We start from the raw sequence: 25,285 nt of genomic DNA on the forward strand, positions 1-25,285 counted from the left end.
TACCACTGATGCTATTGATAAATATTTCCTTCAAATATGTTAACGTTTTCCTCAAATGTTCATACTGAAATTTCTAAAGCATTAGTCAATGAATAACAAGGAAACAAAAACATTTACATTAATTGTAGATGCTTTGTTTTGACTGTCTTTTATAAAAATACTCTAGAGCTATGACTGTGTTTTCCCTCTATTACAAAGTCTTTCATATAGAGAGTACTACCCAGTAGGCCGTTTTTGAAATAAATACATGCGTAAATTACTTACTTTCAACCATGTGTTTAAACATGCATATTTTTGTTAATTCTATGTAAGAATAATGAATTAAAAATTTAGTGTAAGCATGCACAGATATATATTTTCATTAAACTTCTCAAGCTTCTTAGACTCAAGAACTCTATAGTATTGCTCTAAAATAAGAAAAATATGTATTGTATTTAGGAAGCTAATAATTTTGAGTAGTTTGCAGCATAAGTTATGCTTTAAAAATTAAGAAAGTTGTGAAAAGTATTTGCAAAACCAGAAGTTTTATCTTAATTATTTTTCTTCATCAGAGGAAAAGCATTTTACTGGTTTCTATTTGCAGAAAGATGAACATTTTACTGTCCTGCATTTTGAAGTGCTTTACCACTGGATGCTAAGCTTAATGAATAATCAAGCGTTCTTTTTGTCATGCCGTTTCAATTTGAGGCCATAAGTCTGTCTTGTAAGACAGTTTAAAATAAAAGGCTCTTGGAATTCTCTTCACTGCTTAACTTGACTTCTGGTGATGAATTTTCTGTTGTGTTATATGAGTCCCATCTGTTTTTAAGTATCAGCTCATCAGCTAGTTATTAATTTAAGTCCCACTGAAAATTTCTGGAAGCTGACCAGTGTATTCACAGCATGACACTGAAACAGATCAAAATGACACACGTTGCAATAATTCTGGGAACTAATGTCCACAGGCAACCACTATAATTGTTCTTCACACTAGCAGACATTTTCCCTTTCTCGGGAGAAAATTCTTAACATATGCATTTTAATTGGCATTAAGAAATGAAATAATGATGTCGAAGATGGCAGTGAATCTCTTGGACTACCACGTTGCACATGCAGCTGTGTGAGCTAATGCTTTGAGTGTAAGGTGAACTAATGGTGTTTTCTGAATCAGCCTTAATTCATTAATGATAACACACAAATTAGAAATATATTAATTAAAACTGACCAATAGAAATTAAAGATCTAAGATCTATTAGTAAATTATAACATAATAAAACAATTACAGTAAAATGTATCCCCCAGGAATTATTTCTTCAAACAATATGGTAATTATATTTTTGTAATGAGAAAATGTCAGCAATCAAAAGTTGGATTTACCAATTATATTTCTTGACTTTTCTATATATATCCTTCAGATGATTCACTGCAATCAAGTCATCTCCTGATTATCATGCTAAATGTAATTCTAGAAATGACATAATTACTGTAACTATTTTAAAAAGGAATTACACTTTTCTAAACTCTCTAATGTATTAGGAAAAATAATTATAAATTGATGAATTGCTAGCTTTTCTTCACTACCTCTCCCTATCCACTTACATTGTATATTTGGCCTGCAACTCCATATTCAGTTTTTATAATTCTTCTTATCTTGTGATTTATCTGTTGGCCTAATTGTAGATCTAGCATATATGAAATTTGTTCTGTTTACTTATTTGTTTTGTTTACTTATTTTTTTCCAGCTTTATTAAAGTATAATTGATAAGTTTGGACAATTTTTCCTGAGATTGTTTACACATTAATTCATATGAGTCACTGTGAAATGAAGTCATATGAACCTTTTAAGTAGCTTCTGGGCACAATCTAATAGGCAGAGATGGCCCATGTTTAGAGAAATAATTTCCAAAATCATTTCATAAACTTCCAAGAAAGCTTTAGTAAGATTGGGATGTCTTTTCAAGCAAGAAACAATTCTTGCTGTCATCCTCCATTTGAGGTTGTCCACAATCTCTAAAAACAAAGTATGGGAAGTGCAGGAAACTAACCCAATTAACTTTTCTGGAGAATTAACTCTAAAATTTACCATGGAAAGAGAAGCAGTTAACTGAGCTTTAAAGTTTTCTTGAGTTAGAAAAAGTTCCAGAACCCAGAATCTCAGCCCTGCCTTCTCCATTCTGACTAATCTTCTCCCAGACTCGAGCATCAATTCCATCTTGCACACCAGACAAATAACACTCCTCATTTTTATCTTCCCTTCTGAATTTGACCTTCCTCTTGCTGCTAGAAAGGGGTCTTCAGTGTGGCAAGCAGAGAACAACTGATCATAAAGTCTCAAATTCCTCATGTTGCATGAAGGCCCGTTTTAGACAGTTTGAGAAAACCCACCAGCATATGACCTACCCATCAGCATTTTTAATTATTTAAGGAAAAAAGAAAATGTTTTCAGTGCATTGAATCCATGATATTTTATACTTCTATTTCTTTGCCCACATCATGGCTTTTCTATAGCATTTTTATCATAGTCCTGCCTTTTGTCAAATGACATGCTCTGCGGGTAAGTAAAGGTACTTCTGGAGAAAATATCAACAGTGATAGATAATATAGTGTTCTAGTTGGAAGTAAATGCCAAGATATATTTGTGAAACATAGGGGAAATTATGTTGTCTTAAAATATTATTCTTCCCTTTCTTCAAGGATATGGACTTGGTTCATTCCTTTGGAAGTGTAATGGAATGGGGAATGATAATGAATTTACTAGAAGTAGAGTAGAAGCATAATCATTTTCCTCTTTAAGTAGGATACTTTACCCCAGAAACAAAGGCTCAGGAGTTAGGAGTGAGATACAAGAAAACATTAATGCCATTTTATATCCTTTATAAACCAATGGGGGAAGAGAGAAGAGGTTCTCCAAGAAAAGGTCAGGAAAGTGTATAGGATTACAGTCTTTGATCAGTCCAGATAGTTGGGATTACACATTGAACATGAAAAGAAATTGTGTCTTTTGGGGGTGGAGAGGTGATGTGGTGATAACAATTATTACAGTCAGTAGGTACTTTTTTGTTCAGAAAATAGAAATAGTATTTTAATCATTGGTTTCAGCAGGTTGTACAGTAGGTGCAAATATCACTTTTCTTATACTAACATGGAATGCAAACATCTAGCCCTCTCTCTTATTGGACCAACTGGGTACAATCTTAACCTTTAACCAGAGGGATGAGGCATCCTAGTCCACAAAAGTAGGCACATACAATTCATCAGTCTTTTCAAAACAAATAATTTAAATATAGTGCAGTTATCTCTATCAGTCAGTTTTATATATGAGGTTCAAAGTTTTTAACTTTAGAGGACAAATTGGTAAAAAAAAAAAAAGAAAGAAAGAAAGAAAGAAAGAAAGAAAGAAAGAAAGAAAGAAAGAAAGAAAATTTGGTTTAAAAAAATGCATTCACGTGAGTGTCCCAGGCTTTAAAAGGAATTTTTCTCCTGAAGAGCCCTAGTCAAAATAGTGGCAAACTATTATTTGTCTTATGTGGAGGGAACTATTCAATGGGTTGTTAAATGAAAGATCCTATTCTTAAAGGGTCGACTTTGAGGAAACCATACAAATATTATAAGATCCCTCTTTTAGACAGAAAAATCTAAAATTCTCTCTTTTTAGAAAGGAATTAGTGTTAGTTAAAGGAAACTGGAGTAAATCATTTTCAGCTAAAATATTTTAAATTATTTAGTTACTACCATATAATTGCTTTTTTGAGTTGATAAAGATTAGTTGCTTGATCAGTTTTAGGCAAGTCTTCTGAACTTATTCCTAGATCCATCTTTGTGCATTCTTGTAAAACCCATTTTTGGCAACAATCCTGATCGTCAGTTTAGCAAGAGTCCCTCAGCCTCCACATCTGACACCCTCTTTATCTAAGAGTTCCTCACCCTGCACCATCTCCCAGATGATGTCTGGTCACATTGGCCTGTCTTTAGCAAAGATCTTATTAGATTGATGTAGCTGGACTGCCTTCTTACACCCTATGTTTCCTCTTAATAATTTTTCAGCCACTGATCCCTATCCTTCTCCTTGCCTATAAATTCGCATTTCTTCATGCTGTGTTCGAAGGTGAGCCCAGCTCTCTCCAGAGGTCTCTTTCCACCTATTGCCGAGGTCTCAAATAACGCCTGTTTTTATGGCTTTCACTACTGTCGAACTCTGGTTTTTCTTTGACAGAGTTTATATAAAAAGTGAGAATATAGAAGAAATGTAATATTCTTAATCAGATTTCATTAAAAAGATGATGTGGAGAGAAGATCAGAACATATTTGCTAAATAATTAGGTTTTAGGAAACTCCCAAGTAAGTTCAAATTTGACTCTGGTTCTGCTCCATTCTAAACAACTGGCTCCCCTTTTTGGCAAAAGTCTTTCACTGTAAACAAAACAGTTTCTTTTTCCTATAAAATTGATCTAGTCTCAATAACAAGGACTTGCTAAACATTGTTTGGGTAATCTTTAAAAAATGATTGGTTTAGCAGACTAATTATGGTTCATGAATTACAGTAGACCTTGAACGACATGAGTTTGAACTGTGTAAGACCACTGACGTGCAGATTTTTTAAGGTACAGTACTGTGAATACATTTATTTTTTCTTATAATTTTCTTAATAACATTTTCTTTTCTCTGGCTTACTTTATTATGAGAAAATAGTATGTTATATATATAACATACAAAGTATGTGTTAATTGACTGCTTATGTTATGCTAAGGCTTCCGGTCAACAGTAGGCTATTAGTAGTCAAGTTTGGGGGAGTCAAAAGTTATAGATGGAGTTTTGACTATGCAGGGCCTGGTGCCTCTAACCCTGCATTGTTCATTGGCCAGTGTCAGGAGCCTCTGAGACTTCCCATTTAAAATCTCAGTCTATTTTATCCAAAACTATAGAAAACATTAAAGCATTTGGGTTCTGTTATAGCTATCTCAGTATACCGTTACTCTTCTACAAAATTTAACAAAAGCACATTTGAATAATTAAAATCAAACTTGGGAGTAAGAAGGTAGATCTCTGAGCTCTGTGGATGTGTTTTGTTCTATGGAACCTTCTAGCAACCACATTTTCTTTGGAGCTCTTCACAATTAAAATTTTCTTCAGTTATTTCTAAGCCTTTAGTTAAGTTTATTTAAATGTGGAAGATTTGTGTCCACAGTTGGGTCAAAGCAACAGAGCAGGATAAACAGCAGTCTGAGGAAATGTGGATTTAAAATTAAAGTGGCTACCTTTAAGAGAACAGAATAGCAGCCTAGAGCCAGGAGGCTGACTGGTGAAAAGTAACAACCAAGAGAGATTTGAGGAACATATGCCTTTAAGGAGCTAAGCACTCATAGTTACTCTGGGTTTAGAATTCAGTAAAATCAATTAAGTAGAATGGGACCTGAGAAATTATGACTTGGATATAAAAAATATTTTTTCTTACCTTTAGTAGGGGATAGAAAAATCTGAGATATTTGAATCACAGCCACCTACATGTATGATAAGCCAAAAAAGATCACAGGAAAAATAGTTGATCTTTGAAAAATTAACATTGACTATCATCACTAAGTTAATGACTTACTTTTTATACATAAACAACACATATGTTAAATGTATAATAGAGTCAATTCGGTTTTAGTGTGTGTCTCTCCTTCTAGGAGTCTATTCAGAAGTTTCATTTTCTTTTGTCTTAATTTAATAAGAAAACAAGTGAAATAAGGGATTTTTTTTCCTCCCAAGGAAAGAAAATCTCTGTAAAAAAGAAACTGTATGTAAAAGGAGATGACCAAATAAATATGGCCTCTCCAAGAACTGGAGGGCAGCCAGAAGTGGATCAGGATTAGAATGGACACAGTCACTTGGAGAAAGACAAGGATGACAAAGGGACAGGGTTCACTCAGCAGACTAGGATCACTCAAACTTTTTACTTTCCTAGAAAGAACAGTCTTCAAGACAGTCCTTTGGCTGGTTTCTGGGACATAACTTGTGAGCCTTTAGAATATTCTGCCTAACAAGGTTGCCTTCATATGCCTGAAACCTTGTGCCATGATGTCCTGGTTTGGCCAAAAAGTTATTCTACCTAATGTGATTTATAGTGAACATCTATTTGATTAAAGATGTTAAGATTAGAGTCTGAGTCTCTGAGGTTAGTCATGTGGGCTCCACATGCTTAGTGACTGACCCCCAATGAAAACCCTGGAAACGAAGGCTCAAGTGAGCTTCCGCGGTAGCAACACATCACACATGTTTTAACAGATTGTTATTGGGAGAATTAAATTCCTATATGACTCCATTGGGATGAAACACGTGGACGTCTGTGCCTGGTTTCTCCTAGATTTCTCCCTCTGTACCTATCGATTTGCTAGCTGTAAGTGTATCCTTTTACTGAGTAAGCCATAAATTTAAGTAAAACAACTTTTCTGAGTTCTGTGATTCCTTCTAGCAAATCACTGAGCCTAAGAATGGTCTTGGGGACACCTTTAAATGTTTCCTCTCTATACTAAATAAGTACTTCAATTCACTACCCAAAGCACACCTCATAACCTCTCAAATAATCAATGAATGTGAATTGCATCAAGGGGTGAAGGAGTGAATTAGTAATTTTCAAACTTATTTTAGTGATCTGGACATATATTCAAGTGATATCAGAATTGCTTTCATTGTAGATAGTTGGAATCGGCAAGTAAAGACTTCCCTGTAGGCATAGACCTCTGAGGCATCTGCACAGAACTTTAAGAACTCCACGGATCTTATTTTGAAAGTCAATAAAAGATGTAAAAATGACTTTAACATATCAAACCAACATATCTGAAGTTTATACAACCTATAAAAATATAACCAAAAATGCATGCCAGCTTATCCTTAACTGGACAGAATTGAATCATACACTATATACAAGTAACGCAGAAATCCAGAGGGTTGTAAACTTTAAAGAATCTCCTAAATGTAAAAAGTGTGATCCTCTATTAAATCTCTTTATCACCAATAACTCCCAACATTGAAAGAAAAGATAATAAAAATATTCATATTTTCCCATGTAAAAGAGAAAACCTCCAAAATCTTTTGAATTCATAAAGACTTCAGATATACATCAACAAAATTTCTTGATCTGGTGTGAAGCAGTGTTGAATTACCCATAGATAGTATGATATTTTAGAGGCACTAGAGAGGAGGAGTCACTTCTCAATACAAATGTTACAACTAAAAACTTCATGTACCATACAAATAATGACATAACTCTGACAATAGTCCCTTTGGCTAAAATACAGTCATGTTTTGTAGGAAACAAAACTGAAAACCAAAGATATGCTGTAATAGATTAAATTTGTTATGGGTGCCCTAGGGAAAAAAAGGCTTCTAGAGTATGTTCATACATAGGCAAAATATTTTAAAAGAAAACAATTTTCTCATCTTCCTCTCCCATGACCAGTGCTGAAATAATTTTGTGTAAGACTTCATTGTGCAAAAATAGGTTAGAATTAAATTTTCTTGTCATATAGTTTAATTGTAATAAAGCAGATTAAGTTAAAACATTATTACCCGGTTATGAATAGTAAATTCCAACTCAGACTTAGAAAAATATTTATGGATAGATACTACCATTCATGCCCTTTCCTATGTCTCTCAATTTTTATATATACCAAAGAGCAAGGGAGTAATTTCTTGAACAGACTATTCACCCAGAAAAGTTTCTAAGGGTAAATGGTTATTGAACTGTTTACACACAAAAAAAATTTCCTTACATTTTATAAACCTAACATAAAGGGGAAAAAAGCCACCACATGAAGAAATTTGCAGAATATTTTCTCTTAAAATTTGGGTGTATTTTTGTTAAGGGATCTTTTGTCTGTAAGTTTCTGGAGATCAATAAACAAATATTTCCTACCCTTATGAAATTCATATTCATCTAATTTTATTTTAACATAACTAATCATTTTATAAATTGTATATAAGCTCTTTAAATATTTAGATGGCTTTCATAAGTAGAAAAAAATAAATTTCACCATAAAAGGGAGAAACTATTTAATGATAAAAATTACTAATTACAAGTAAGTATTATTGTAAAATTCAGACAAATAAGACCTATACTTTCAAGGTAGAATAGAGATACCCAATATTTATTCATATTTTTAAAAATTGTCTCTAGGGCACCTGGGTAGCCCAGTTATGCAACCAACTCTTTTTTCTTAAATATAACTTATTGTCAAATTGGTTTCCATACAACACCCCATGCTCATCCTAACAAGTGCCCTCCTCAGTGCCCATCATCCACTTTTCCCTCTCCCTTACCCTCCGTCAACCCTCAGTTTGTTCTTATTATTTGAGCGTCTCTTACGGTCTGCCTCCCTCCCTCTCTGTAAATTTTTTCCTCTTTCCCCTTCCCCATGGTCTTCTGTTAAGTTTCTCCTGTTGCATATATGAGTGAAAGCATGGTATCTGTCTTTAACTGACTTATTTCGCTTATCATAATACCTTCCAGTTTTATCCACATTGCTACAAATGGCGAGATTTCATTCTTTCTCATTGCCATATAGTATTCCAGTGTATATATAAACCACATCTTGATCCATTTAGGCTGGACATTAAGGCTCTTTGCATGCTTTGACTATTGCTGAAAGTGCTGCTATGAACATTGGGGTACTTGTGTCCTTAAGCATCAACACTCCTGTAACCCTTGGGTAAATTCCTAGCAGTGTTATTGCCAGGTCATAGGTGAGTTCTACTGTTAATTTTTTGAGGAACCTCCGCACTGTTTTCCAGAGTGACTGCACCAGATTACATTCCCACCAACAGTGTAGGAGGGTGCCCATTTTTCGACATCTTCGCCAGCATCTATAGTCTCCTGATTTGTTCTCTTTAGCCACTTGGGCTGGCGTGAGGTGGTATCTCAGTGTGGTTTTGATTTGTATTTCCCTGATAATGAGTTACATTGAGTGTCGTTTCATGTGTCTGTTGGCCATCTGGATGTCTTCTTTGGAAAAGTGTCTATTCATGTCTTCTGCCCATTTCTTCACTGGATTATTTGTTTTTTGGATGTGGAGTTTAGCGAATTCTTTACAGATTTTGGATACTAGCCTTTTATCTGATACATCTTTTATAACTATCTGTTCACATTCCAGCAGTTGCCTTATAGTTTTGTTGTTTGTTTCCTTTGCAGTGCATTAGGTTTTTATCTTGATGAGGTCCCAATAGTTCATTTTTGCTTCTGATTCCCTTGTCTTTGAAGATGTGTTGAGTAAGAAATTGCTGCAGTTGAGGTCAAAGTGGTTGTTGCCTGCTTTCTCCTCTAGGGTTTTGATGGTTTCTTGTCTCACACTGAGGTCCTTCATCCATGTTGAGTTTATTTTTGTGTATGATGTAAGAAAGTGGTCTAGTTTCATTCTTCTGCATGTTGCTATCCAGTTCTCCCAGCAACATTGGTTTAAGAGGCTGTCTTTTTTCCATTGTATACTCTTTCTTACTTTGTCAAAAATGGTTGGTCATACATTTGGGGGTCCAGTTCTGGCTTCTCTATTCTAGTCCATTGGAAGCAATCAACTTTTGATTTTGGCTTGAGTCATGATCTCATTGTTATGAATTCAAGCCTGGTGCCAGGCTGGGTGCTGACAGTACAGAACCTGCTTGAGATTCTCTCTCTGCCTCTCTCTCTGTCCCTCCCCATTCGTGCTCTCTCTGTCTCTCTCTGTCTCTCTCTCTCTGTCTCTCTCTTAAAAATAAATAAACATTTCAAAAAATTGCCCTTTGCAATTCTGCCTCTTGAGGTTTTGCTGTATATCACCCTAATGCCTCTTGTAACAGTGATGATGTGGAATAAGGAAAGTAATGACAAGAAGGTCAGGTATACAGAAGTGTGATGAGAGTAACTGAGAGACAACTGAGGAACTGTGAAACATTCTTCAGTCTGAGTCTTCATAAGCCCCTCACACTGTCTGCATGTTCCCTAGGGCTATAAAATGCTGTCTTCAAATATTAAATTTCTATGTTAAGTTAATAATATATCTAAACACTCACACTAAGAAACAGAAAGCCTTAGGGAAACTAAAGTATAAATACATAATCCTTTGAACAAAAAAAAGTTCTGATTCCTAGCTTAACTCCATGGAGTTTTTTCATTGGAAAGTGAACTTTCCCATTTGAACTTTGGCATCACACAATTCAGGATAGTCAAAATTAGTATAGCACAAACATTCCAAATTATATCTTTTCTTAAAGGGGAAATACTTTCTCATTTTTTCCAGATAATAAGTACTCATAAATATTTCAGTTAGTAGGAAGACATATGAAAAAACAAGAGAGTCTAAAGATACATGGAAATTTAAACAAGAAGATCCTATGCTTAAAATATGCACATTTTGGTAGAATATTTCCTTCACATACAGCAGGTATCAAAGTATCACTAATGTAATTATTTTCAAAATCAACTTTACTTGCTGACATAATTCTGCATTCCAAGGAAACTACAACGTTAGAAATGAAAGTACACAGTAACCTACAGTGTATATATAGGTTGGGTGTGATCTAGAGTTTTTATTACTCTAAAAATTATACAAGAAAAGTTAAACACATTGGCTTCTCAAATTAATATGTTTAACTTTTCTTGTGTCTTCTATTCCTTGCCACAATGCCAGCTGCCTCTCATGGAGGCTGTTTGTCATTTTGCACGTGCATGCTCCCTAGGAAAAAGTATCAAGTAGTTGTACTTCCCTGACCAATCGTTTATATTCATTTTTAAAAATGTACTTAGTGCTTTGCGGGCCAAATTTTATTTATTCACTATTTTGCATTGTTGGGGGTAGGGCAGAAGGTAGCAGTGAGGGTAAGATACCATGATACAGTCCAAGAATACAAAAAAGACACAAAGGAACCATGAGGGGAACAGAAACAAAGGTAAAGGAATCAATTATCAGCCCTGAGCCCAGAGAAGTGGAAATAATAAAAGATTGAGGCCTATACAGAAAAGAAAAGGGAACATCAACAATGTTCCAAGACAATATCTTGGGGACAAATGCACAATTAAATTTTTTTGTCATCTAATTTGCCATCCTTTTATTTATAAATAATATTAATATTATATTAATGTGATCAAGTATATAATACATTTTCTGATGTAAATTTGCTCGATCTATAAGTTATTACTTGGCCATGAAGTATTTATTTTAAATCATACTGAGTATGATTCAATAAGATTTAGTTTAGAATTGTTATTTTATTCTTGATGAAAATATTCTATAGAGGTTCACTATGTCAACTTTTATTACAAAAGTTATAGTTAATGCTAAATTAATACATTTATCTTCTTCAGAAAACAACAAAGGATTTTATGATTTATTATTTGGTCATTTATTCTACTGGGGAACCATAAACTCAATATTGAAAAGTTAGAATAAAGAAGATTATAGACATTTCACAGGATGACATGAAACTATTTAAAAGTGTTCAGTGACTATATACCTCCCTTTACTGAAATTAAAATGTGCTTATTCAAATAATTGTATATTCTATGGCCTTTAAAATTAAATTGTACATCACTTGATTAAGCTTATTATCATTCCAGTCATGTGAAGAGATTTGCATATGTTTCTGGTTTAGTATCAGTTATGGGTTATTTCCTAAGTCACTATCTGGATTTATATAATTAAAAAACAGTCCCTGGCTTAAACAATATTTTCTTACTATTGAAGTTTATAAATATATTACTCTTGAAAAAAAATCTTTAGTTTTAAGTTTCATTAACTTCATCAAACTAACATAGAATGTGAATTGAAGGGAATCCAAATTTGACCAAATGTACATACTTAGCCTTTTTTCCTTCCTAAATCCTTGCTCAAGTGACCAAATCAATATACGAAGAAATTTCTAAGTCCTAGAATCTGCAAACCCATCCCAGAGATGTATCCTGAACTTGAAGTTAACAAAGATGGTACCAGCAGAATAACTTGGATCAAAGATTTAAACCTCTGACATGCTAGCAGTAATGACAGGGAAGACTCCTTGTTGTTAACTTCTGGAAGGTGGCCAAACCCCATCCTCACCACCTCTGGAAGCACACCTGCAGAAAAGCCCTTCTATCTGTTGCATCTGAGGAGGAACTTGACAACAGAAGACCTAAGCTACTTGCTGCACTTCAGACAGAGATGGGAAATCGCTCCACGCCTGGTGCCTACATTAAGAGATGTGACTGTGGGCTCACCACAATCATGGGAATTCTGGACAGAATCTTGCTTTCCAAACAAAGGAGAAACCTCCCTGCTGGCCCTTGCAGCCTACCGGCGTGCTTTGAGGAGGATGGTGCCTGCTGATCCATTTCTGACCCATCACTGTGGAGCTGGGCTAACTACTGACTTCACTCATTCCATAGCTTGGGGCCTCTTAATAGGCAGAATAAAAAATGAGAATTACACAAATGACTGTATCCCACGTTCACGTAAATGTTCTACAATCTGTATCTTCATTTATAAGGCTTATCTTAACAAATTCAACAGCATAAGATATATGAGGAGAACAAATATCTCAAAAGAGAGAAGCCAAGCTGAGCAATAATACTAATGATTGACAGTAATTGAGTGCTTATAATTTGCTAGCCACTGTATTAAGTGCAATTACATCTATTAGTTAATTTACTCTTTCCAGGAAGTCTAGATTATAGATTAGTTTAGGAACACCTGGGTGACTCAGTTAAGCTCCCAATTTCAGCTTAGGTCATACTCTCATGGTTCATAGGTCCGAGCCCCACATCGTGCTCTGTGCTGACAGCTCAGAGTCTGGAGCCTGCTTCAGATTCTGTGTCTCCCTCTCTCCCTCTCTCTGCTCCTCCCCCACTTGATATTTGACCTCTCTCTCTCTCTCTCTCTCTCTCTCTCTCTCTCTCTCATACACACACAACTAAATAAACATTTAAAAAATTAAATAAGTAAATAAATTAGTTTAAATAACGTGCCCAATGTCATGAGCAGCAAGACATTTAGCTGAAATTTCGATCCATATAATCTGACTCCAAAACCTAAACTCTTAACCACAAAGTTGATTGGTGTCCTCGTAATTGCACATTATAATTACCAGGAGTAGTAGTTAAAAATTTTTTTTAAGTTTTCATGTAAAAATACCCCCCAATCTCCAACCTCAGACACTCTGTGGACAGGACTTTTAATCAGAAATTTCTTAAGCTTGCAAGATGATTCTAATGAGAAACCAAGGTTGAGAATCCACTGAACTCATGTCTGTATTATGCAGATTAGATGGATTTTATTGAAAAAGAAAAATATGACAAACAAAAGGAATTTAAAGTTGTATTATATCCATATTTTCATTAAGAGTTGAGAATACATAAAGGCAGTGGATGTTTGTTGTCTTTTCTCTTGGAATTTATTCTACTTTCTTAGCATTGTGATTGTGCTTTGAAGAAACACTTCTCTAATCAGGCTATATAATGGTCCAGTTATAGAGAATGGTATTCTTTCTCCTAGCCAAGGGGTGGACATCCATTTAGAAATAGTCAATCAGGCACTATTTCTCTTTCAGAACCTTTAATCTTGACTGAATGACATGAAAAAAGAAATAAGTAGGATTGTTAAATTTAGTTTAACAATGGTGCCCTAAAGAGCTTTTTCATGAGCCTGTTCTATGGAGACCCTAGGTTTCCATGTATTTTTCAAAGAATGTTGATTATATTTCCTTACATGCACACACACGTATATGTCTATATTGATACATATGTATATGTATGTATTCATATTTTTTCATTTGTGTATTATTCTGAGTCACCTTCTCTTTCTTGGAAACAATAAATTTTAATTGGAACAGTTTCAGACCATAGAACTGATTGCAGGTCATAAATCTACAGAGAAACCAAAGATTCAATTAGTTATATTGCAATGGAATATCAGGTGTAGAATGTGATATTAATTTATAAACACTAAGTATGAACAAACATTCAGCTATTTGCCTCATGTCAGCCATGTACTCACTTAAAATGATTATTTTAAGTGAAAATCTAAAAAAAAATAAAAAATCCTGACCCTGTCTTATGCTGGCTACATTTATAGCATCATATAAATTAAAACAAAAGTAAAAAAAAAAAAAAAGGAGCTCAAGTCTCTTTTGAACAGGTAATGAAAATGACATATTAGCCTTGTATTACTTTACCTTTAGGGCTGAGATCACCAAAATTAATGTTGTCATTGCATCTAAGAGTTGCTAAATTTCAGAGCCCATGAATTTACAATAGCCTAAGTCTGTTATATGAAGATTCATACTTAATATCTCATTTTAAAAATGAGATACTAACAAATAAAAAAGGGAGGACATGAAAATAATTAAGAAGCATCATGCAATTATTTTTTTAAGTAATGGTTATTGAACTTCCATAAAAGACCACTGAATATTAAAAATATACAAAAGAGATGGGAAGATAGCAGAAATTATAAAATGAGATCTGAGAGAGGGGTAAATGAAAGAAAAATAAAGAAAACAATCTCATGTGCAGTGTTGGAAAGATTAATGGAAGAATAAAATTAGTGGAAATCATCAGGAAAGATCTAGAAAATTAAATAACAAAAAGATTGAAATGAGAAAAGAGTTAAGATAAGTTAAAGACAAAATAAGAATATTGAAGTTAGATGGAATGGATCCAATGTGCATCTAGTTAATTTTCCAGGAGAAGATAGACAGAATAATAGAGCAGAGCAACTACTTAAAGATATAATAAAAGAAAATTTTCTAAAATAAGACATGTAACTTCGTACTAAAGGGAAGAAAAGTAAGGAAAAATGATCCAGAATGTTAAATACCAAGATATATTGTCATATAGTTACTGGTCCTGAAGATAAATAGAAACACTTTAATAGTTATTTTTTAAATTAACCATATTGATAGTAACTATATAGTATTGATATCAAAACTGAGCAAAGAATGACCAAAATTTTAAAATACAAACAAATCAAGTTTAATAGAATTTAGCAAATTCTATAAACTGTGAAAACCTACATTTAAGACACTTTTTAAATTCCTAAATAACACTGTTAAATTTTGAGAAAACTAAGATATTCCATGTTTCTGAAAAATATCATAAAAATGTTAATCTTCCATAAACTAATTTATAAATTAATTTTAAACCCTAAAATTAATATACATTTTATTTTCAGAACAAAGCATCCTAGATTTCATTTGAAAACTTATTACAAAGTAAATCAATGATATGGTATTAACTTTATTAGGTGTTAAAATATGATAGAAAGTTTTGGTAATTAAAATATTAAAGGAAGAGGGGCAAAATAGCTAGAATTTGAGACTGTTTCTCCAAGAAAATGAAATATTCACCCTGAATAGAAAGAAAAAAAAAGTCTTTTTATTTAAGAATATTACTATTACTTTGACTGATTTTGAATCAGATATGCTTATTAGATGGGGAAATTGAATCTATGCTAAATATATTGTTGCTTCCATCTCATAATGTTTCCCCTTTATTTAAGTCTTTTTTATGTTTTTCATTAAAGTTTTATACATTTCCACATAAAGTTCTTGAGAACATTTCATAATGTGTATTTCTAATTATTTAATAAGCTCTCTTATTTCAATTGGTTTTTTTTTCCCTATTACGTTTCCTATTGGCTTATTGGAGAGATAAGAAAACACTATTAGTACATATGTATCTTATATCTAGTCAACCTAAGAGGGAAAAATGTATGCTTTTCAATATCATTTCAATCACATCAAACTAAAGTCTGAACTAGTTGGAAACAATTCAGGTACCAACTCTACCTAAATCTACAGAACAATGAACTCCGCATGTACCACCAGATAATTTTCTATCCCATTGATCTGAAAGATCTACCTGGAGCAATATCACATCCTCAAAGTGATGTGAGGGTGGATGGGGAAGAGATCACTAAATTTTTTCTTGTCTGAATTCTACATTCTGGACCCTTGTGCAATAAACAAGATCTGCAGGGACACCTGGGTGGCTCAGTCAGTTAAGCATCCGGCTTCAGCTCAGGTCAGATCTCATGTTCGTGGGTTTGAGCCTTGCGTCAGGCTCTGTGCTGACAGCTCAGAGCCTGGAGCCTGCTTCAGATTCTGTGTCTCCTTCTCTCTCTGCCCCTTCCCCTCTCATGCTCTGTCTCTCTCTGTCTCAATAATAAATAAAACATTAAAAAAAAAAAACCAAGATCTGCAGCCTTTGTAAGGAGAGTATTTACTCTAATCAGGTTCTGTACTTCAAATATGGCACAGAAATTTTTTAAGTTGGTTAAAATCTTTCATAGATGAGTGTTTTTGTTGAAGAATCCTTTCCACTTAACCAAGCATGAAGCTGTAGAAAATCACTTACTTGGTAGTTGTAGTTTTCAATTCACCTGTTAGTACTGATATTGAGAGGTTGTTCAGGAGACAGAGCATTCCATTTGCTGACAAACTAAGATATCGTGTCTCAGCAGTTACTAAAATAGGAAATAATTTTTTCAGAGGAATTATAAAAACTATATATAAGAAGTATGCTTAAGATCAAAGACTCTGGCATCTGATTAGGACTTTTTTCTTTTTCATATAAGAATATGAATTCGGAGAAAAGTTTTAGGATATGCTATAAGTAGTCCTAAACTAGGCAAATTTGCCTCCAAATATTATAGTCTTGCACAAAAGAATTTACTTTGAATCTGTATATCAGTACATTAGTATATATTATGTATACAATAAATAAATATTAACTGTCCCAAATTAAAAATAAAGTATGAAAATTGTTTCACTCTACATAAGTTTAACATTCATACTAGAGAAACATCTTAATGCATAACCATAAGTGAATAAGGGAAAATATATCAACATGTTTATTATTTCCAAAGAAGCAAATAAATAATAAAAATCATATTAGTTTATAACCAATCAGTCAAAAATTAGTCAAGAAATAATCCCCTTCTTAGATTTTCCTCATTCATCAAATTTCATTGTTCTGTTACAAAATATAGTTTGTTTGTTCTTGTCATGCTTACTGTGTCATTATATATTCTCCAAGTAGGTCAAAGTAGAATGTATCTAGATCCTAGAATGCCAAAATACATTACCTTGAAGAAACTTAGCAATCATGATTCTACACACAGATATTATGTAGTATTAAGTAAATGACAGAAAAATAGGATAAGAGAAACAAAAGAAATGAAACTACTGGAAAGTATTTATATTTCTTCTTTTTAACCTATTATAATCCATAAATGTAAAAGCAAAATATGAAAGCAAGATACTAAATAAATGAATGGCTATTTTAATAAAATTTAAGTTTATTTTTCAGAATTTAAGAAAAACAAAAACAAAAAACAGAAGTGTTCCACAACTTTATTGTTCTTGTTCAATGTAGAGTGTTGAGGTAGGGATCTCTCTAGCTAATTAACTGGGAATGTATTCAAATATGGAAATGATGCAGAAAATAAGAACCAAAATCAAAAAGAAAAAAAAAAGTTATATGAAAAATGGCATGCTAACAAAAATAAGAACTTAAGTCTGGAAAATTATCATTATAAATTTGACAGAGGGTTGCCTTGGTGGGTAAGTGGATTCAGCACCCAAATTTAGCTCAAGTCATGATCTCACCATTTCAGTTGGAAACCTGTGTGGGTGTCTGAGCCTGGAGTCTGTTTCAGGTTCCGTGTCTCCTTCTCTCTGTGCCTCCCCCAGCCATCCTCTGTCTCTCTCAAAACTAAATAAACATTTAAAAAATTAAATATTTGGCAGAAACTTTAAATAAATCATCTTAAAATGTGAAGGATCTGTTTTCAGTATAACTAAGTCACTTTATAAAAGCCCACTTTCCATTGCTAATATCTTATGGAGAGTTACTTATATATCCCTAACACCCATTTGATATTGTTCATTTTCATAAGAATAGACTAACTGCTGACCATTAGTTTAGTAATTATAAGATAGTATAAACAAATCTATATCTTTCATCATTTTCATATATGATATTTTGAGTTTTCATCTGTTACACTTGGTTTCACTGGCAGGTATAACATTGTGATTTCAGATATAGCAAGTGACAGAATGCTAGTGCAGAAACTTTCCTACTAAGAATACTTAGAAATACTACCTACTAGATGAAAAATAACAAAACTCAAAAATATATTTCATATATTTAAGAAATGTTTTTAATAAAGTTAAAGTTGTGTGTAGAAATGTAAAGGCAAAGTACTAATTAAATTCATAATTTCATAAACCTTATTTGCTTGCTTTTAGAAAATTTCCCGAAAAGATATGAAATTTTAATCTTAAATTTCTAATAATTCTTGATATTTTATATTTAATAAATCTATAATAACTTATAGTTACCTACAAATAACTATTCACAACTGTATCATTTAATAACTCTATTTTTCAAAGTTAAAGAGGTAGGAAGTAACATATGTATTTGTAGGACATACAAATTATTTTAATATTGAAATTCTTCAAAGTGATCAAGGGTAGTTCTTGAGAACAGGAGCCAATTCAATAAAAATTTATACACTCCTATTAAAACAGAAAAATAAGCTAGAACATACATGTTTTTTACTATTGAGAATTATTTCATTTGCCAAGATCATTGTATAGATTAAGCAAAGCTTGGAAACATCTAGAAAGCACAAAGCACAGGTCAGGGTTCTATCTTGCCCAAGACCAAAGGTTGTAATGGATAATGAAAAGAAGTAAATAAAAGCTTATTCTTTTTTAAAAAATTTTTTAATGTTCTTATTTATTTTTGAAAGACAGAGAGCAACAGTGTGAGCAGGGGAGGGTCAGAGAGAATCCAAAGCAGTCTCCAGGCTCTGAGCTGTCAGTACAGAGCCTGACCTGGGGCTCAAACCCACAAACTGTGAGATCATGACCTGAGCCAAAGTCAGACACTTAACCCCACTGAGCCACCCAAGTGCCCCAATGAAAGCTTATTCTTAAGAGATACTTTAACAACTCATTTTTTATCTCAGGCACCTAAAGAGAAAGAATAGTGGCTACTAAAAATGAGTTCACATAGACATTAACCATTACAAACACATATGATATTATTAAAATAGAAGCTTAGGTTAAGACACAAGTATAATACATATAAAATGGACTGGGAAATTTCTTCAAATGATTAATTTACCATGGAAATGATTATTCAAGCAGGTCAAAGATTTATAAAGGGTCAGATTGTGTTCAAAGAAGAGAATCTTGGGAAAAAGTTGTGGGTTTGTTTTTGTTGTTGTTATTGTTGTTGTTGTTGTTTTAGACAGCATTTGCCAAACAGTGAGGCCTCCTCATCACTGTAGGGTAACAGAGAACATTCAGTAATACACGACATTAGAATGCAATAAAAAATAGTATAAATAAATGTTTGAAATGCTTGAGGTATATTTTAAGAGTATAGAGAAATCATCAAAAAATAAGATAGTGTGAAAATAGAATGTATTATAAATGCTGATGACAGAATAATAGATATTATGTTCTAATTAAACATTCAAAATCCACAATTAGCTTTTTCTTATTGGATTTGATGGCAAATGAGAAAATAAAGGAAATAAAAGATATTTTATGCTATGGTCGTGTGTTATAACATTTAAAAGAAACATCTTATTAAATACAAGAGATGATTTTTTCCACATTTTGTTAGTTATGCAACTAATAGCCGTTTAAATTAAAGGTAGACATGTAGTTTCTAATTTAAGTAGAATCTCTAAATGTGTACCAATTCCAATCACTCTTAGTTCTAAGTTTATCATCTACCAAAATTCACTGTCAATAATGTTAGCTCTCATCCCGAAAGACAACAAAATTGGATTGTGCAAAACTTATATTCTCATTGCTTCCTCAACTTGACAGTTTCCAAATACCCAGTGAAAGCAATAGCCTTCGGCAGATGATTTGACTATTAGCTTTATATACTGTCTTCAGTATATGGTGACTTGAAAGCAATTTTATATCAGTTGCATAAATCATAGCCATTCTCATAAACCAGAAGGGAAGAAAATATACCATCTGACTGCACTACAAAAGCAATTGTAAGTCTTCAGAAATACGATCAAATACTTCACAAATTTAACCAAATAAAACATGCATAAATCTAAGCTTTCTGAGTTTCCTCGGGGTGTATATAAAAAGATAAGGCTCTGAATTGTGCATAAGCAGCTTTATTTCATCTTAAAGAGTTCTTTTTAAAATCAACTATTTTATGCCCCGTCAGGAAAATAGTTATAATAAATTTGAAAAGCAGTTTGAAAGTCATTTAAAAGAAGGGCGATTCTTATTAGCATGCTTTATTATTTGCTAATAAAACAGAGCACTAGATAAATTGATAGAATTTATGTGCATTTTAAATAAATATTGTAAAAAAAATCGGGGGGAAACTACTATAAAAACCATGAATCCCACTACATTTTGCCAGAAGCTAAGGTCAAGTTTTCATGCTTTTACTCCAACTATTTAATTGGAAAAATGTTTACTTCCATTTTCCTAAGTGTCGAAATACAGTTAATACAGGGATCTGCAACTAGAACATGTTTTCCCATAGTGGGTTTTGAGGACACGTGGACCACAAGATAGCTTGTTGAGAAGGGGTTTTGTAGTCATTTTTGTTTGTCAAATACAAATTGAGAGGCCTGGGTGGCTCAGTCCATTAAACAACTGACTCTTGGTTCTGGCTCAGGTCACGATCTCACAGTTTCGTAGGTTCAAGCCCCACACTGGGCTCTGCACTAGTAGTGTGGAGCCTGCTGTAGATTATTTCTCTCTGCCTCTCTCTGCCCCTTCTCCAGCCTTGTTATCTCTCTTTCAAAAATAAATAAATAAACAAAAAACAATTGAGAGGAAAATTAGTGGTTACAAGGACACGTTCTGGAGCCCGATTGCCTGGATTGGAATTGCCACTTCCTAGTTCCTGAAATTTGTGTAAGTTTTTAAATATCATGAATCTCAGATTCCTGAGTAAAATGGAGATAATAATTGTACATTCCTTAGGGAAATGTTTTTAGGATTAAATGGATTAATATGTGAACAACTATACTGGATACCTGGCACATTGGCTAATCCATGGCAACCTTGGTGATTCTATCATGTAATGTGTGAAATGTACTTCCAAATTTCTCAAAAAAAATAATATCTCCATGTGCTCAGATAAGGAATATAGACCAGGGTTCTGCCAAGTATATTTCCCTCTAAAATAAAAATGGAAACAATGGAGATATATATGTCTCCTCTGATTCTTTCTTAAATGTTTTAGACTCCTCTAACATCAGAATTCATGTTAATAAAAATCCTCAAAGGAGACTTTCTATAAGAAAACCTATTATTCATTTCTTAACTATTAATTTTAAAAGCCTCTCATATCTTGTTTCCTCTCTCAGAGCTCTCTCAGTCTATTTCTGGGATTTTCACTACCTTATTTTGAGAGTTAATGATGATTTTAATAACAGCATTAAAATCAAAAGGATTAGTATTTAATAGAATTTGTCACTTTGAATTATAATAATGTGAAATAAGGAAATATATAAAAATACATTATATGGTCTTGCAGTAAGTTCCTATATAATAATACATTTTTCTAATGTACTCTATTTATTAGCCTTCAAACCTAAACATCAATTTCAAAGTAATCTATCATCAATGTCTTTCATTGAGGTGAACTCTGGAAGAAATGACTCAAAAAATCCGATCATTGACAGAAACAACTTATTGGGGATAAGAGACAGCTATTTGTCTATGAACGAATTCACTTTTGTAACCTACTGATTTCAAAGTATAATGCATATAATGCAAAATACAATGCTCATTTATGCTTAGTTTCTTTCAGATAGGTAGTATAGTAAAAGCAAGACAAGTTTTCCTTTTGCTCTTTCTTCAGGCCATAAGAGAAAAACCTGCGCTGGCCCCCAAATCTCAGAAATTAGTCCAAAGCTACAAATCATTCAGGGTACGTAGGAAAGAGAACAAGGGTAATGGATCTTGTCATCAGTCCTCTCCCAAAGGTGTGTTTCTTCTACTTCCGTAGACCACTGAAACAACAGAGCGGATTTATTTCAACAGGTGTGGGTCAGGTGTATCATTACAAAAAGAAAAAATGATGCTAGAATGGCCTGCTAGCATACTTGAGTTTATAAAATCTCATATCGGGGCCCCCGAGTGACCCAAATGATTAAGCATCCAACTTCAGCTCAGGTCATGATCTGGTTTGTGAGTTCAAGCCCCATGTTGGGCTCTGTGCTGACAGCTCAGAGCCTGGAGCCTGCTTCAGATTCTGTGTCTCTCTTCCTCTCTGTCCCTCCCCTGCTCATGCTCTGTCTCTCTCTTCTCTCAAAAAATAAATATACATTAAAAAAGAAAGTTTAAAAGCTTGTATCAAGAAATCCAATAAGGTAAAATTGTAGAAAAACTTATCTTTACTCAAGGTAATTGGAATTTTTGGAAATCTCTGGAAAAGATAAAAAACTCAATGCATCAGAAGCAGGAAAACAACTTGACATAGCTCAAAAGTCTTACTATTGTCCATGTGGCAAACATTTTATTTCAGTTAGGATTCTTAATTTATGAACTCTTATAGTTCTCTGGTATGTGAAAATTAATGATATATGACTTTTTAAAAGAAAAATATAGAAAAGAGAGCTGAGTTAATTACCTTATTACTTTCCCCTTCTGTGCTTGAATTTTCATGTCTTTTGATTTGGAACAATATAATCATTTTCATTATGACATAAAAATTTAGAAGTAAAATTCAATGCAAGAGATTGTAACTCTTAATGACAGAATATTAAGTTATTATGTGTTATATGTTCCAAAATTATATAGATTTGCATAGAATATGTGTAACCATTTATACTTTTATTTTCTTTAATATTTCAAAAATTAGATGTCTATATACAACATGGTTTAAAATTCTTAGTGCTGAAAATGAGTGATGAAAATTAGTAAATTACCTTATTGCTTGATTATTGTTCCATACATAGATTTATTTTTCATTTACAAAAGCAATATTTAGATACTCAGATGAAAATTTGGGGGAGCATCATTTTCAGTCAAAAACAAGCACACAAACCAAACCCTCCAAAAAGTTTTGTTTTACTTTTAAGCAAAAATCAGTGACACATTTTAAATAAATTATTTTAGCTTTGCAAAAGAATTTTATCATTTTTGTTATTATCCAATAGTTAACTTCCTTAAGTACATTATAATATAACTATATCTGTGAAAACATTATGTAGAACATTTCACAAAGGGTTAAAACTGTAGCCTTATAGAATATGAAAGCAGAAAGAGTATAACAAATCATACAGTTCAACTTTTTCATCTGACTTATCCATGGTCATGTGGCATGTAAATATTAAATTGAATCCCTGTCTTGCATCTTTCTGCCAAACTGAATAAACAGATCTTTTGTGATGAATCATGAAACTAAATAAATGATAGATATCAAAATTTATCTAAAATTAATTTAGGAAGTTAAAAAACTTATATTTCTTGAAATCAAAGTTTGTATTTTGTCAGGTTTTTTTTTTTTTTATTGATAAAGTATCCCTTTGTAGTGTCTAATAGAAAACACTTATTCCTGGAAAGGATCATATAGTTTCCAAATTTCCTCATGTGAAATAACTAAGTATTCAATCAGCCAAGACATATAGTTAGAATAAAAAACGTTTGTATTTCCGATATAACCAATTGTATTTTCTTTAAATTGTTCTTAAGATTTTTAACTATTATCTTCTGGTAGTATAGAATTTATTCTCACCACTTACATATTTGAATATGCTCTTTTGCCACAACCAAATTTAAAATTCATTGCATTCAATACAATTACTGCCTACGTCCTCCACAATACTGAACTATTTATTTGAACAAGAACATTTTAAAGAAGTTCAATTTTGTTCATTGGATCTTGAGGTATAATTATGCAAGTCAATGAATTTTATAGTTTGTCTGTTTTACAATAAGATTCAATGGTCTGGGAAAAACACTGATATAAAAAGGCCATCAATTATCTCCTTTATTACAAACTACATTTTTAGCGTTCGGAGAGTTAACAATGAAATGTCAGAATTCACTGGGTTTTGCTTTTTTATGCTGAATAATGATGATCATCAAAGAATCTGATCTATCTTAAGAATTAGATTTTCCAAAAGGAGGTAAGAGACAAAAGATGACCTTTGATAAGACCACTGATGGATAGAGAAATCTAATAAAATACTGGGTGAGGCACTTCTACCCTCTATAAAAATAAAACCTGAGTGCTTTGAATACACTCAGAACTGATTTCACTTTATTTAACCATCACTTTCCTAAATAATAATATTCTTAGTGTTCCTCATATTTATAAATTAAATAAAGAATATAAGTGAAGCTCCTCTACTATCCTTTTTCTAGCATTATGGTAGAACAACTTCCACTCCACTGACTTTACTAGATGACCTAGAAATTAATTCCAGCACTCCTTCTCTCTATTTTAACTATTTCAACAGATTAATACTTTCTAATAGGCTTTATTCTCTCAGGCACTTGTGAAGAATTCAAGGGGTTGGTTAAGGCTTCTCATGATCTTCAACTGGCATTTTCTAACTCAATAAAATCACCTTTAATTCATAATATCTGTATCATTTGTTTTCTATTTCCCACCCTCTTCATTCTTCTATTCACTATTTTTAACTATTTCTCTGATTTTTTTCTCCTTAGCTTCTCAGTCTATTAAACAAGCATATTGAATAGCCCTTTCAAACATGGTTGCTAACCTAGATTTTGGCTAGTGGTTAAGAGTAAAAGGCTGTGTTGTGACAGGTATCTACTATCCATTAGATACTGAATCAATTTTTCTGAAACACTACTCACTACTTGCTTTTCTTGAAGCTAGATCATTCTGAAAATTTCCTGTTAGACCTATGAGTGCAAACATATGGTATCTGTCCTTCTCTGTCTGACTTATTTCACATAGCATGACACCCTCAAGGCCCACTCACTTTCCTACAAATGGCCATATTTCATTCTTTCTCATTGCCATGTAATACTCCATTGTGTATATATACCATATCTTCTTGATCCACTCATCCGGTGATGGGCATTTAGGCTTGTTCCATGTTTTGGCTATTGTTGACATTGCTGCTATGAACATTGCAGCAATGTCATTTTATATACTGTTAAGTGAAACTGCAATACAATCTAAGTTTATTTTGGGAGTGTTTGCTGTATAATTGGATTTAATGAAATGTTTAGAGGTGCAGTAGGCATGACTTTGAGTAGATAATGAAAGAAAATGCAAAATGCTTATTAATTCATGATGTGATTACATCTTAGCTTGGGCAAACCATGCAGTATTTAATACATA

General features: G+C 32.9%; 1 pseudogene; it reads left to right on the forward strand.

Moving 5' to 3' along the window:
* The first annotated feature begins 1,055 nt into the window (after positions 1–1,055).
* LOC115300984 overlaps positions 1,056–25,285 on the forward strand; it is a 46,121-nt pseudogene continuing 21,891 nt past the window's right edge.

Source organism: Suricata suricatta, chromosome 1 (assembly GCF_006229205.1).
Source record: "Suricata suricatta isolate VVHF042 chromosome 1, meerkat_22Aug2017_6uvM2_HiC, whole genome shotgun sequence".
NCBI lineage: Eukaryota > Metazoa > Chordata > Mammalia > Carnivora > Herpestidae > Suricata > Suricata suricatta.